Here is a 12572-nt window from a genome sequence, read left to right as displayed (position 1 = left end):
TATTAAGGTCCAAGAGAGAAGAACAGATTTTAATTTTCATGTTCTTAGTGTATAAACACTAAGCACCCTGAAAAATATTTGCTGTTGGACTGGAGTTAATTGGTTTACTTCTATTTGTTCAAAATCCTCTCATCTGAAGCACAGGATCCCTGAACTGTGGGAATTCCAGGCATCTCTAGGTTCCTCAAAGAGGCCAGGTCCAAGATTTAGGTGTCTAATCTGGGAAGGGCTCTCTCCAGCCCAGCCAGCTTCCCTGCCATTCTTTGCCAGGACTGTGTGTATGGCACTGGGCTTACTTTCCCAGAAGTGCTCCTGGGACCAAACTCTGCACAAAGGGGCTGTTAAATGTGTTTCCCTCCCTTCTGGCCCCCCTGGCTCCTGAGCCTCAGGGCACACATGGCTCAGAGTTCCTATCAACTTTTCCCAAAGGACCTCTGGGCTCCTGCAGGAGCCAGCAAGTCCCTGGAACAGGAAGCTCTATTTACACTGTCTTGGAGCCTGGTGCTCACCCATAAAAGGGAAAAGAGTCCTTTAGGAAAAGGGCAGGGTGCTTGGAAACTCTTTAAAAGTGAAAGCTTCCTAACTGGTCTCTGTTACACAGTTGGTTGATACAGCTTTTCAGAACATAAAAACACATGCCCTTTGGACTAGCTGAGCAGACATGCCAATAAACAAAAAATATAGAGAAAATGTCATAGGTACCCTCCAAGTGCACATGTAGGTCAGATCATTGTTTCTTTAGTCTTCTAGAACATAATTCCAGACAGATATACTGGTTTGTACATGAATAATCCAACTGTACTTTATGTGAGGAAGAAGAAGGGCCACCTAGACTTTGGAGTATCATGATGCTTAGGTCGATGGATGGCTGCTTCCGGCCATCCGTGCTGGTGCCTATCGTGTGAATTCGGTTCCGTTAGCTGACGGACACAGCTGGTGAGTGATCTGAATCCCAGGTGAGCAAAAGACACACCAGGACAAGAATGCACCTGGGGTGGGAGAGAAGGCTTGAAGAATCAGAGGTCTTGGGGGATTTAATCATAATGGTCAATCACTATTTAATCATAATTTAAATTATCAGTAATAATTTTCCATCATTTATTGTTAATGGTCAGTACAAACAATTATTATGAGTTGTTACAAGAAATTGGGTTAAGTGCTTTACTTATGTAAACCCTTTTAACCCTCAGGATAACTTTGTGAGTCAGCTACTGTTGGAATTCCCGAAGTACAGATGCCACAAAGAGCTTAAGTAACTTGTCCAAAGTCATAGCAAGTAGTGAAGCTGGGGTACAAACCCTGTGCCTCCAGCCCCATCGACTGATGCCCTAACCAGTATGCTTCACGGCCGCTTATACTCTGTGCCTGTGTTCCAAGCACTTTAAATACATTAGCAATGTCAATTTAAACAACACAAACAGTGCGGCAGTGTTTCATGAACTAAAACAGTCATTCATCCTTTCTTCATTTATTCAGCACTTGCTGACACCTAGGACCATATATAGGCTAATTGTAGTGACTCTGATGTCCCTGGGCCTGGAGGAAGAGGCCAGAGGCCAGGCTTCACACACCCAGGCATTCCTGACCAGACTCCGCCATTCACACACCCCCCACCCACCTACACCCCACTTCCACCCAGGCTTTCCCAGCACATGTCCCTGCATGTCACACCAGTTGCTGTCATTGTCTGGAACGTGCTCCCCCAGCTCTCAGCTCTCCCACCAGTTTACCTCTCAGACTCCAGCCTGAACCTTTCCACCCCACCCTGGAGAAGGTGACCCCTCCTCCCCCTGTGCTCCCCAGGCCCCTCCTCCTCAGTCACCACGTGTGGCGGCACAGTGCATGGTCATCGCCTTCCACAGGCCGGCCCGCAGGCCCGAGGGACAGGGCTGTGTCTTACACTGCTGCGGTTCCTGTCGCTCAACACAGAGCCTGGCACAGAGAGTGCAGCCCGCAAACGCACCAGGCATTTCTTGAACTCGAATCGCTTCCCCAGACCGGCTAGACTCTGCCGTCATGGGCTACCTCAGGGAAAACACGTGAGGAGGCTGAACAGTGGGGTTGGGTTTTGTTTTGTTTTGTTCTGCTTTTTTCTTTTGGTTCTAGCAATCTGGAAGTCACTGGTAACCTTAAGAAAACCATATTGAAATGAGATGTGAAGGGACTAGAAGGTGAACAAGTGACAAGACAACCCCGCCTGAAAAATGTGATTAGGAAGGACAGCAACAAATAGGCCAATAGCTGAGAGGCACAGGGTTGAAGGATAGCTTTTGTTTGTTGGTTATCTAGCTGCTGCTGTTGGGATAGCAGAGACCTTTGTGTGTCTGGGACTGAAGGGAATGGGTAGAGAGGAAGAAGAGAAAGATGAAGGGAATAATCGCTAGCTTAGGGTTTTAGAGATAGTAGTGAGTAATTGCTCCTCTCATAATCAGACTTCCTAAATGGGTTGTCTATAACTGTCTAGTTTCTTCACCTTCTAGTTCTTCTCGTTTCACTTGAATTTGGCTCTTATTAAAGTCTGCAATGACTTCCTTATTGCTGGAACCACAAAACCACTTCTCAGTGTCTTAAGGTCCAGAGCTGGATGAGAGATAAGTCTTTCTTAGCAGAGGAACGGTCACTCCATATGACAAGAGGAGAGAAGAGGAAAACTAGGACAGATGAAGGTTTGTCCTGAAGGTGGCCCAAAGTTGAGGGAGGTCTTGGCTGGTATTTCTATTTTTTTGTGACATATGAAGCAAAGTCACCAAGAGGGAGGTGAGACATCTGAGGTTGAAGGAGACAGACAATGTTCAAAAAGTGTTTTCAGAAGGCAGGAGAGTAAGCAAGTCAGAGATGCTCAGTGATTTGGCAGATGGAGCCATGTGTGGTTGGAGACCAAGTGTTTTCAGTGACCCCAACCTGTCTGGCCGGGCCACTCTGCCGCAGTCCCCAGCTGCCTAGACAAGACCAGGTAGTCAGATTTCAGGTTTTCCAGGTTCCTGCAGGAGAAAGAGGACACCAGAGCTTACGGTGTTTGCAAGAAAGTGATTGACATCATGGCCACAAAATCCAACCTGAACATGGGAAAAGCTACTGGAGAAGCAGCCGTGGACAGGGAGAGAGTGGGGGGACATGGAAGTCCCCACAGGGGGTGGCTGTGGAGGGCAGAAGCTGCAGGACAGGCTGGCCTTGTGGCCAGCGAGGAGGATGTTGGGGTCCGAGATTTTGAAGGTGAAGCAGTTTCAAGAGGGAGTGTGGTTCAGACTTCACATTCTGCCCTGCGAGAACGGGAAGCCGTGGCCGAGCCAGAGAGCAAGCCATTGGGTCAAGGAGCTAAGAGGTCATAGAGTGGGAGGCGTCAAGAATGACAGGGAACTGAGGACCAAGGGGAGACTGAGGCTCCACAGTCTTACAGACGGCGGTGAGCGTCCGGGCGCCTGGCGGGCTGCCGCCGTCCCACTCCCCAAGCTTCACTGTTTGGCCAGTGACAGATGCAGCCGGCCCTGAAGTGCCTTGGCCATCAATCTCCCCATTGGGGTGCACAGACTTTAAAATTCACCAGCTAAAAATTTTGTATTTATTGCTGTCATGAAGAGGCAGTGAATCTTAACATAACCGTGGAATCTGGGCGACAGCGATGAGCCAGTGTAGGGTCATCGGCCGTGTCGGTGGCCCACATGGTGGGGGCTGTGGGTGAAGGGGGTGGGGGGGGGCTGTGCGTGGGGGGACACGGGGCATCTCTGGACTTCCTGCTCCATTGTGCTGTGAACCTAAATTTGCTCTGGAAAAATTATCGTCTTAGAAAAAAAGATTTAAGAGGAACGGATCTGTAGAAAACCATCAGAGAAGCTGGTAAGCAGTTAGGCCCAAACGAACGGAACCCACTGCTCAGGCCCGCTGGGAGCCGGCGTGGTCTCCAGCACCGCAGGCGGGACCACCGGGGACACTGAGGGTCACCTTCCTCTTCGCACTTCTCCTGCCCCCCCCCTCAGAAAGTCGCTCTGGGTTTCTGCAGCTGGAGGACCCCAAGGCAACACTCCTTCCGTCAGCTCGCCCCCTTTTGACAAAGGTGGGCATGGTGTGCTCTCAGAGGCCCGAGCAGCTGCTGGTCACTGAGGTCGTAGTGACCACCCGGGCGTCCTCTCTCCTACGAGACTCTCTGGCCTCCCGTGGCCCCCGGGTAACACTGGCGCTTACGGAGGACTTGGCGTGCCGGGCGCTGTCCCATGTCTCTGATGCCTTATTTCACTTACTCCGCACAGTGAAGCGACCTCTGCGAGCTTCTGTTATTACACTAGTATCCTCAGTTTTCGAGGCAGAACCTGAGACACAGAGAGTTAAGTAATTTTCCCAGGGCCACCTGGCTGGCAAAAGCTGGAAGTGGGGTTTGGTATCAAAGGCCACTCTCCACAGTCCTGTCCTCCCCCCCTGGGACGTTGCCCCCTGCCGCTCCTGGCCCCCAGTCCCCTCAATCCCAGTCTCCAACCTGTCCTCCCTGTCCATGGACACAAGGGCAACCCCTCCACACTTACCCGGTTTTCATTCTCACCTTCCACCCGCCTCCTCCCGCCCTCCAAGCTCCTGCCTGCATAGCGAACAGGTTATTTTATAACAGGACACAGGCAGCAGGCACTCCGTCCCCTCCCAGCCTCTGCCTCTGCCCTCTCTGTGACCACCCTTTTTGTTCCCCCCACCATGCCACCCCTGCTTTGAGTTACAAATGTCTCTCCGTCCTCAGGCCCATTTCCTAGCCCCAGCTCAGAGTGTTCCCCGCGACCCCCTCAGCACTTGGCGCATGGAAGTGTACCCCCATGTGTCTGTCTCTTCTCGACTGTCAGCCCCCGGGGGACCAGGCAACAGGCAACATCCTATCGATCTCAGTGTTTCCAGAGCCCCACAAACTCGCCGCCCATGGGAACCAGGTGTTCAGTGACTGTTGCTTGAATAAGCAGTGAAAACTGGGAGTAATGTGAGACCAACCGACTCCTCAAAGTGCTCTTTTGTCCCATATTTGGGGATGAACTGAGAGCTCACCAGCACCGAACACGGAGGTGCCCACCGTACCTGCGGATTGTCGACCTGTCGTAACCCCGGTCCTAGACCCTACGTGTGGGACATAGCCCCCCACCGGACGCAAGGTTCCTCGGGGCAAGGTGTGTGCCTCATTAGCAGCCAGATTACCAGGCAAGGAACTTGGTACTCGGTAAAAGTTTGTTTCATGAAATTAATAAATAAATAAAAGGTCTTGCCAGGCATGGTGACATGTACCTGAAGTCCCAGAGACTCAGGAGGCTGTGGTGGAAGGATCGCTTGGACCCAGGAGCTTGAGGCCAGGCTGCGCAACATAGCAAGACCCTCTCTTGAAAGCAAGAAGGAAGGAAGGAAGGGAAGGAGGTAGGGAGGGAGAGAAGGGAGGAAGGAAGGATCTCTAATCCTTACAACAACCCTACAAAGTTGTTATTACCCTCCCCAGTATACAGTCAAAGAAACTGAAGCTTAAAGTGTCCAGGGCCATAAGACAGCTGGTGGGACAACCAAGATTCAACTGAGCTGTCTCTCTGAACCATCTTAGCTACCGGACCTGGTCACTCACATCAAAGAGAGCAATACAATTATTTTTTAAAATGAGGCAAGTGATCTAGAACTTTGCTGTTTAAAATCAGGAAACCCAGCACTTATGAAACTAGATTTGTCAAAGAAGAGGTGAAGGTGGATTCCGCGCCTGGAACGCGGAGCTGTGCCGGTGCAGGGCGAGGAGAGGCCTCTGGCCCGAGGGACTCGGCCGTGGGAAGCGCCGCGAGGAGGGGATGGGTGGCGACTGCTCTCTCCAAGCACGCCCTGCGCGGGGAGGCCGCCCTGGGTGACTGAGCTGCTCGGTGGCAACTGCCCCGCCCTTGTCCTTAGCCAGCACCAAAGAACCCGGAATGAAGCCAGGTTTTTTTCTTGTGGCCTAACAAAGGAGGTTGAAGAGAAGTGTTCCATTTGATTTTATGTCACTTAAAAGTCCCACAACTCCCAAACAGATTTCCTATATGATGAAACAGGCGTTTTTCTCTCCTTTTTACTTGAAAAAGTCGCAATTTCTTGGTAAAGATTACTCAGCTGGTTCTTACCATAACCCATGAAGACAGTGTGTATTTTTAGTTTCACCTTCACGGCGAGGAAACACACTCACAGGCGGAATATGATTTCACTGAGGTCATCCAGTGAGTCAGTCACAGGCCTGAAGGGGACAAACTAGCCAGCCGGGGCTCAGCAATTAAGCTTGGAGGCCCTCCTAACAATCTGAGACAAAGGAAAGCAATCTCGCAGAAGCCTCTGAAAATAAATGTAATGCCAAGTTTTGTTGCCTGTTGATTTCTATTCATCGGCCATCAGCCCCCAGCATCCTTTCCCATGGAGAAGTTCCACTCGGTACCACCGTCAGGACGGCGCGGGATATCGGCGTGAAGTCCCGATCACAACATACAGGACACAGTCACGGCTCAGCAGCAAGTGCCCTCCTTCTGCGTTTGTGGGAATTCGGTGTCATTTCCCATTTTCCTGTATGTGATAACACAGAGCTCCGCCTGCAAACCCCCTGATATCTGCGAACTAGATGGCAGGTGCACATAAAGCCACGTGCAGCAGCCCACTGCGCTGCTCCCACTGGCTAACTTAGCTTCCCGAACGTGAGTAAAATGAATCGGGCTCATTTGTGTTACAGCATACTCGCACATAGTGTCGGATGGTTATAAAAATAGCACATATTAAGTATTTTTAAAAATCTGACAAATACAAACTAGAAAACAAAAATCACCCATAATTCTAATTCAGTTTTTAAAATAATTTGTGATTCATAGACTCAAATAGATATCTAATTATTTTATTCAAATTTGAATTTCTCCAATTTTTATTGTGGCTGCAAGTTTAGTTATGAATAATTTGTTCAGTACTTCTGCCTGTTTATCTGAGTTTATATCTTTTCTGTTGATTCTGAATCTAAAGTTAAAGAAAGGATAGATTTGGGGTCTTGAAATACTTTCCTTGGGTGTGTGGATAGCTCCTTACACGGGCAGTTGTGGGATACTCTCTTCTCGTTAGATGTGAGGACACTATTAGATCGTAGCTTACTGACAGACATTTTAGAAATTAGCTCAGGGGGTCTTCTGACTGCATACACTGCTGGCATCTGTGTTCCAAAGTTTTCTTGCAACCTACACCAAAGGAATGTGTCCTAAATTTTCAAAAATCAGAGTATGGCATACAAGTAAAACTCACTTGTATTAATAATAAGAAAAATATACTTTTACCTATTATTACCTAGTCCTACTTTTAAAAAAAAATCCTGATTCGTTTCTTTGTATATCTTCATGTAATATTGTATACGTTTTGTCTAATTAAACTGTGAGGTCTTTTGTATCTACATCAGGAAATGTGACTTGATTAAAGTGAGAGATTTTTAAATAATTTGTTTCAGGCAAATAAGAGAGTGAAGTGTGCACACTGGCTCTCATGGCGACGGTGTGATACTTCCGTTCAAACAAGAGTTGCCAAGGCACTTGTTTATGGAAACCCTTTCTGGCAGGTTAATATTGTGCCACTTTCCTCCTTTTGCCAGCGTCTCAGACATAGAGATTAAATGATTTCTCCAATGGCAACTGGCTCCAGAATTAGAAAGCTCAACTTTTAAAACAGATGTCCATCGGTCATGACCCCGAGACCATGAATTCAGCTGTGCTCAGTTCAGCATTTATAGGAACCATCAGGTGTCGGACACTATGCTGGGCTTTGAGATGATAAAGGTGTCAAGGAGACTGTCGGGGGCGGGGGGCAGTTGTCTGGTGGTGAGTCACAGTCAGCCAATAACATCTCCAGAATATGGAATGCACAGGTACAAAAGCACCAAGAACACTTAGGGAAGGCTTCCTGCAGGAGAGGCTGCCTAAACAGAATTGCAAAAACGGGAGTTAGATGAATAAAGGCACACTAGAATAAGGCATTTGTTCAGATAATCTGGCAGTGACATTGAATATTTCCTAAGTCAAAGTTTCCAAACTTTCATTTGGCAGAGGGACCCAAGTATCATGTATAAAACAAATAAAATGTGCAGCTTCTCCTGTTAGGGAGGAAAGAGGCAGAAACCTTGGTCTTCCCTCTACTGCCTCCCTTCCTTCTTTGACCAAGGACAAGGTTATCCTTGTCATCTTACCAGGGCAGTCGGTACTGACAGGAAGTGGGCACACTGGGCTTCTGTGGTGCCATGTTTCTTGATTGCAGCTCTTGTTACACAGGTGTGTTCGTTCCATCGAATTCATCCAGCTGCATCTTGAAGACATTATGCTAAGTGAAATAAGTCAGTGACAAAAAGACAAAATCTGTATGATTCCATTTACATGAGGTACCCAGAGTAGTCAAATTCATAGAGACAGAAGGTAGAATGGTGGTTGCCAAGGGCTGGAGGGAGGAGGGCGGTGAGTTCATGTTTAATGGAAATGGAGCTTCAGTTTGGAAAGATAAAAAGATCTGAGATCCTGGTGATGGTTATACAACAGTGTGAGTGTGCTTAATGCCACTGAACTGTGTACCCCAAAATGGTTAAAATAGCAAAGTTTGTGTTATATATAGTTTATACCAATTATTTTTAAAAAATTAATCAAGCTGCATATTTATGACTTGTATATTTTTCTGTATGTAAAAGTTAATAAGGGAAAAAAAAAACTAAACAAATCCTAGTTTTAATGATCACGCTCTGGGAACTTTTGAAGCTGGTGTTTTTCCACCCATTTATTCCATGAAGGATGAAAGGACAGTCCCTGCTTTTTCCTCTCACCTCCAAAATCCACCTAACTGAAGTTCAACAACTTGGTGACTCCCCCTTACTGCTATTTCCTGAAATTGGTCTGTGGCTATTTGTGCTTCTCTTTGGCCTTCCCTCTTCCCACGTGGTCTGTGCAGGCAACATTCCCTCCGGGAGGCAGTGACTCGGGTCTCACCCCACTTCCTCCCTGTCTGTGAGGGAACCCCGAAGTTACACCGAGACCCGACCCGTGATGTCCAGGCCAAGCTTTCACAGAGTCCGTGATTAGCAGGAAACCTTTGGCCGAATGAGTTTTTTAAACTTCTTTGGCAGCAGAAATAGCCTTCCTGAAATAAATTATTCACTTTGGGCATGAAAATCAAGGGAAAATGTTAGAAGATATTTATTTAAGATATTACTGCTGATTTATCATCCCAGTTTTTTTAAGAAAACATTAACGAGCCACTTCTATTTGAAAAGAAAAATCACTTGCTCTTGAACAATGTGAGTTTTGGTGAATGTTCATATTATGCAACAATTATAGTAATATAGAGAATTATTTGTTTAGATAAAACTTATATTTGGTACAAGTATGATCTGAAATGGCACTATCCAAACATTTTAATTTTGAGGGGATGTCTGTGTGCTCCTAATACTCTTTGATGGTGAACGATAAAAAAAAATAAGTTATCTAAAACTCTGTTTACTTAAATATGGACTTGGCTGTTTCTTAACTGTGTATATTGAAAAATAGCCAGTAAGTTAAAAATTGAGACTGCTTAAAGATGAACTCCCTGTATTGGGTAAAATAATATTTTTATGGGTTTGTACTTTAAACTTAATTTTTATGATATTTTTTAAACATTTGCAGTGTTGAAATAGTAACTTGTGTGCTTTCTAATTTTTGATATTAAAATGAACCCACAGACTGTTTCTGTGTCAATATATTATGTCTTGAAACCACAAAAAACTATTTAGACTTATAAGACCATCTAATAAAGGAAGCTACATTTTTACATGGAATGTAAAAAGACTCTTCTTCATTTTAAATTTTAATTTGACCATGCATTGAGAAGAACTACACCGATTCTGCATCTAATTGAATGCTCCTAAATGATTTCTAAAAATGTATAAAGTTTACTCAAACTTTTTGGCTACATAAAGGATTACTTTATTTTCCCCTGCCTTTATTGGATGTATTACTAATAATACAACAATAGTCCTATCTAGCATTTAGTGAGCATCTTCTATTTTCCAGGCACTATTCTTGCACTTTACATGCTTACTCTCGTTTAATTCTCCCAGTGGCTCCGTGAGCTGGTACTGTTACCATCCCTAATTTACAGATGAGGAACTGAAGTGCAGAGCAAATATGTGGCAGAGCTCAAATGCTAAGCAGTTCTAACCCTTAATTTCGTAACCACGTGAGAGGCAGATACCAGCAGCAGAAGTCCAACACCTGCAGTGCCTGCAAAGCAGGACATTTTCACTCCTGCTTAGCTCTGAATCTGCCTGTCTGGTGAGCTGGTTCCACACTTGGCTGACACCACACCCACAGTCGTGTTGATACAAAGCCTGTGAAACCACCGGGCGATCGCAGGCTTGGGGACAGGGTCAGAGCCTCTCCTCTCCATGCCCGGTGTCTCTCGCTTTGAGGTGCTCGCTCGCTTGGACAGGGATCCACCAGCTGCACGGATGGCCCCGAGCGCTGCCCAGAGAGAGGAGAGTCGGGCCAAGAAAAATCTGGTGCAAACTGGAGCCTGCCCAATTTTCGATAAAAAATAACTTTGAGGCTGAACTTTAATCTTTCACCACTTCAGTGAAATAGAATTTAGACAGAACATCTCAGGATTTCCTGACTTCACCTTTTAGTTTGAAGGGGAAAGCTCCCTGGGACAGCTAAAAGGACCAACTATCTTTAATGAAACTCTTGAACTTTCTTGGATTTTGAAAACTTACTGGAGGGAAATATTCAAAAACTCTAACATTTATTTTATTTTCAGAGCCTAAGCTGGTATCACCACCTCCATCTGTGGAAGTCAGGAAAATAGCTACAGCCAGGATGAGTGAGGTAGTGTCTGCCTCTCAGGTTTCGGCCAAAGAGATAATGAATATGTCAGAAGCCGAGCACAGCGCTGCAGTACACATACTATAAGACAACCTGTCTGTTAAATTCACCTAAACAAAAAAAAAGCATTTCATGTAAATTATGGAATACAACATTTATAAAGCTTTCCCCATTAGGAAGTTCCTCACTTTATTATTTGATTTTTGTTTGCTTGTTTTACTTTGCACATTCTACCTACACATGTTAAAACCTACACGAGAAACTCAGCTGAAAAAAACATGATCTATTCAAATTTTAAAGATCTCACATTAAAATTGAAGCTTCTCCTTAGTCTCCTTTTTTCTCTTTTTTTTGAGACAGAGTCTGGCTCTGTTGCCCAGGCTAGAGTGCTGTCATGTCAGCCTAGCTCACAGCAACCTCAAATTCCTGGGCTCAAGCAATCCTCTTGCCTCAGCCTCCTGAGTAGCTGGGACTACAGGCATATGCCACCATGCCCAGCTAATTTTTTCTATATATATATATTTTTTTAGTTGTCCAGCTAATTTCTTTCTATTGTTAGTAGAGACGGGGTCTCACTCTTGCTCAGGCTTGCCTCGAACTCCTGAACTTGAGCGATCCATCTACCTTGGTCTCCCAGAGTACTAAGATTACAGACATGAGCCATTGCACCCGGCCTCTTAGTCTCCTTTTGAACAAAATTCTAATCTGAGGGAAAGAAAAGGAACCCTTTATTTGGCATAAAAGTTTCTTTCTCACCTAAATACTATTAATATAATATAATATATTAAGTGTAACTTTGATGAGATATCTAGAATACAGGTTTTCTAGTAAATTTTACTCTGTCAAACAGAAACATCATGGTGGTCTCAGTTTTTCAATCCTTGGCTTGAAAGTAAAGTTAATTTTGAAAGCTTTGCAAAGTTATGCACGTATTATTTATATAGGACAAAAAGCATTAACTTTTGAAAGATTAAAGAGTTGAATGGAACCATATGAAAAAATGCTGAGAGAATTGGCATTATTATTATTAGCAACATGATGAAGTAAAGACTGAGGATCAAAACCGGAAATAATTACCTACTTCTGTAGGACTCCAGGGACTAAAGAATTTGCAAACGGCTTATACTAATAAATTTTGGGAATTTATGCTAATCAATAGCAAAAGTTTATATTGCATATTTAAAATATGCTCCATACCAAATATAGTCGAAATCATCAATGAAGTAACACAGCCAACTAAGACTGTACATAGGAACCATACAAATATTCCACAAAGTTCTTTGTATTGTCTTATTTGTATAAGAGTCCCCAGAGCTCTTGATACAGAAGAGCATATCATTGCCACAATTTCTTGACTCTGAGTTACAAATAAGGAAATGGCCCCAGCAGTTTACCTGTCCTCCCCAGGCTGTCTTCCCTAGCTCGACACTCAAAAAGGCCACATCATAAAAACAGCAGGGAGTTCTGATTTCATGCCCATCTGAATAGCTATGATTTAACTATCAAACAATACCAAGTATTTGGCAAAGATGTCCCACACTGAGATCTCTAATACACTGCTGGTGATAAAGAAAAATAATTTGACCATGTATAATAAACCTGAAGATACGCATTCTCTAAGGTTCAAGTATTCCACTCCTAGTACAAGCTGGTTTTATTGTGCTTCACTTTATTGCACTTTGAAGATATTGCATCTTTTTATAGATTGAAGGTTTGTGACAATCCTGCATCAAGCAAGTCTAT

General features: G+C 45.0%; 1 long non-coding RNA gene across 1 annotated transcript; it reads right to left on the bottom strand.

The window, feature by feature from the left end:
* Positions 1–2863: 2863 nt before the first annotated feature.
* Positions 2864–5641, bottom strand: LOC105884891 (uncharacterized). Its single transcript, XR_012920048.1, has 3 exons — positions 5251–5641; positions 4236–4304; positions 2864–2981 (listed from the first exon to the last, which is right to left on the bottom strand). It is a non-coding gene; the product is annotated as an uncharacterized LOC105884891 (long non-coding RNA).
* Between the last annotated feature and the right edge of the window lie 6931 nt (positions 5642–12572).

The sequence above is a fragment of the Microcebus murinus genome, chromosome 7 (assembly GCF_040939455.1).
Source record: "Microcebus murinus isolate Inina chromosome 7, M.murinus_Inina_mat1.0, whole genome shotgun sequence".
NCBI classification, from domain to species: Eukaryota; Metazoa; Chordata; class Mammalia; order Primates; family Cheirogaleidae; genus Microcebus; species Microcebus murinus.
Note: the sequence above shows the minus strand (reverse complement) of the source record. Positions and strands in the feature narration are given on the sequence as shown.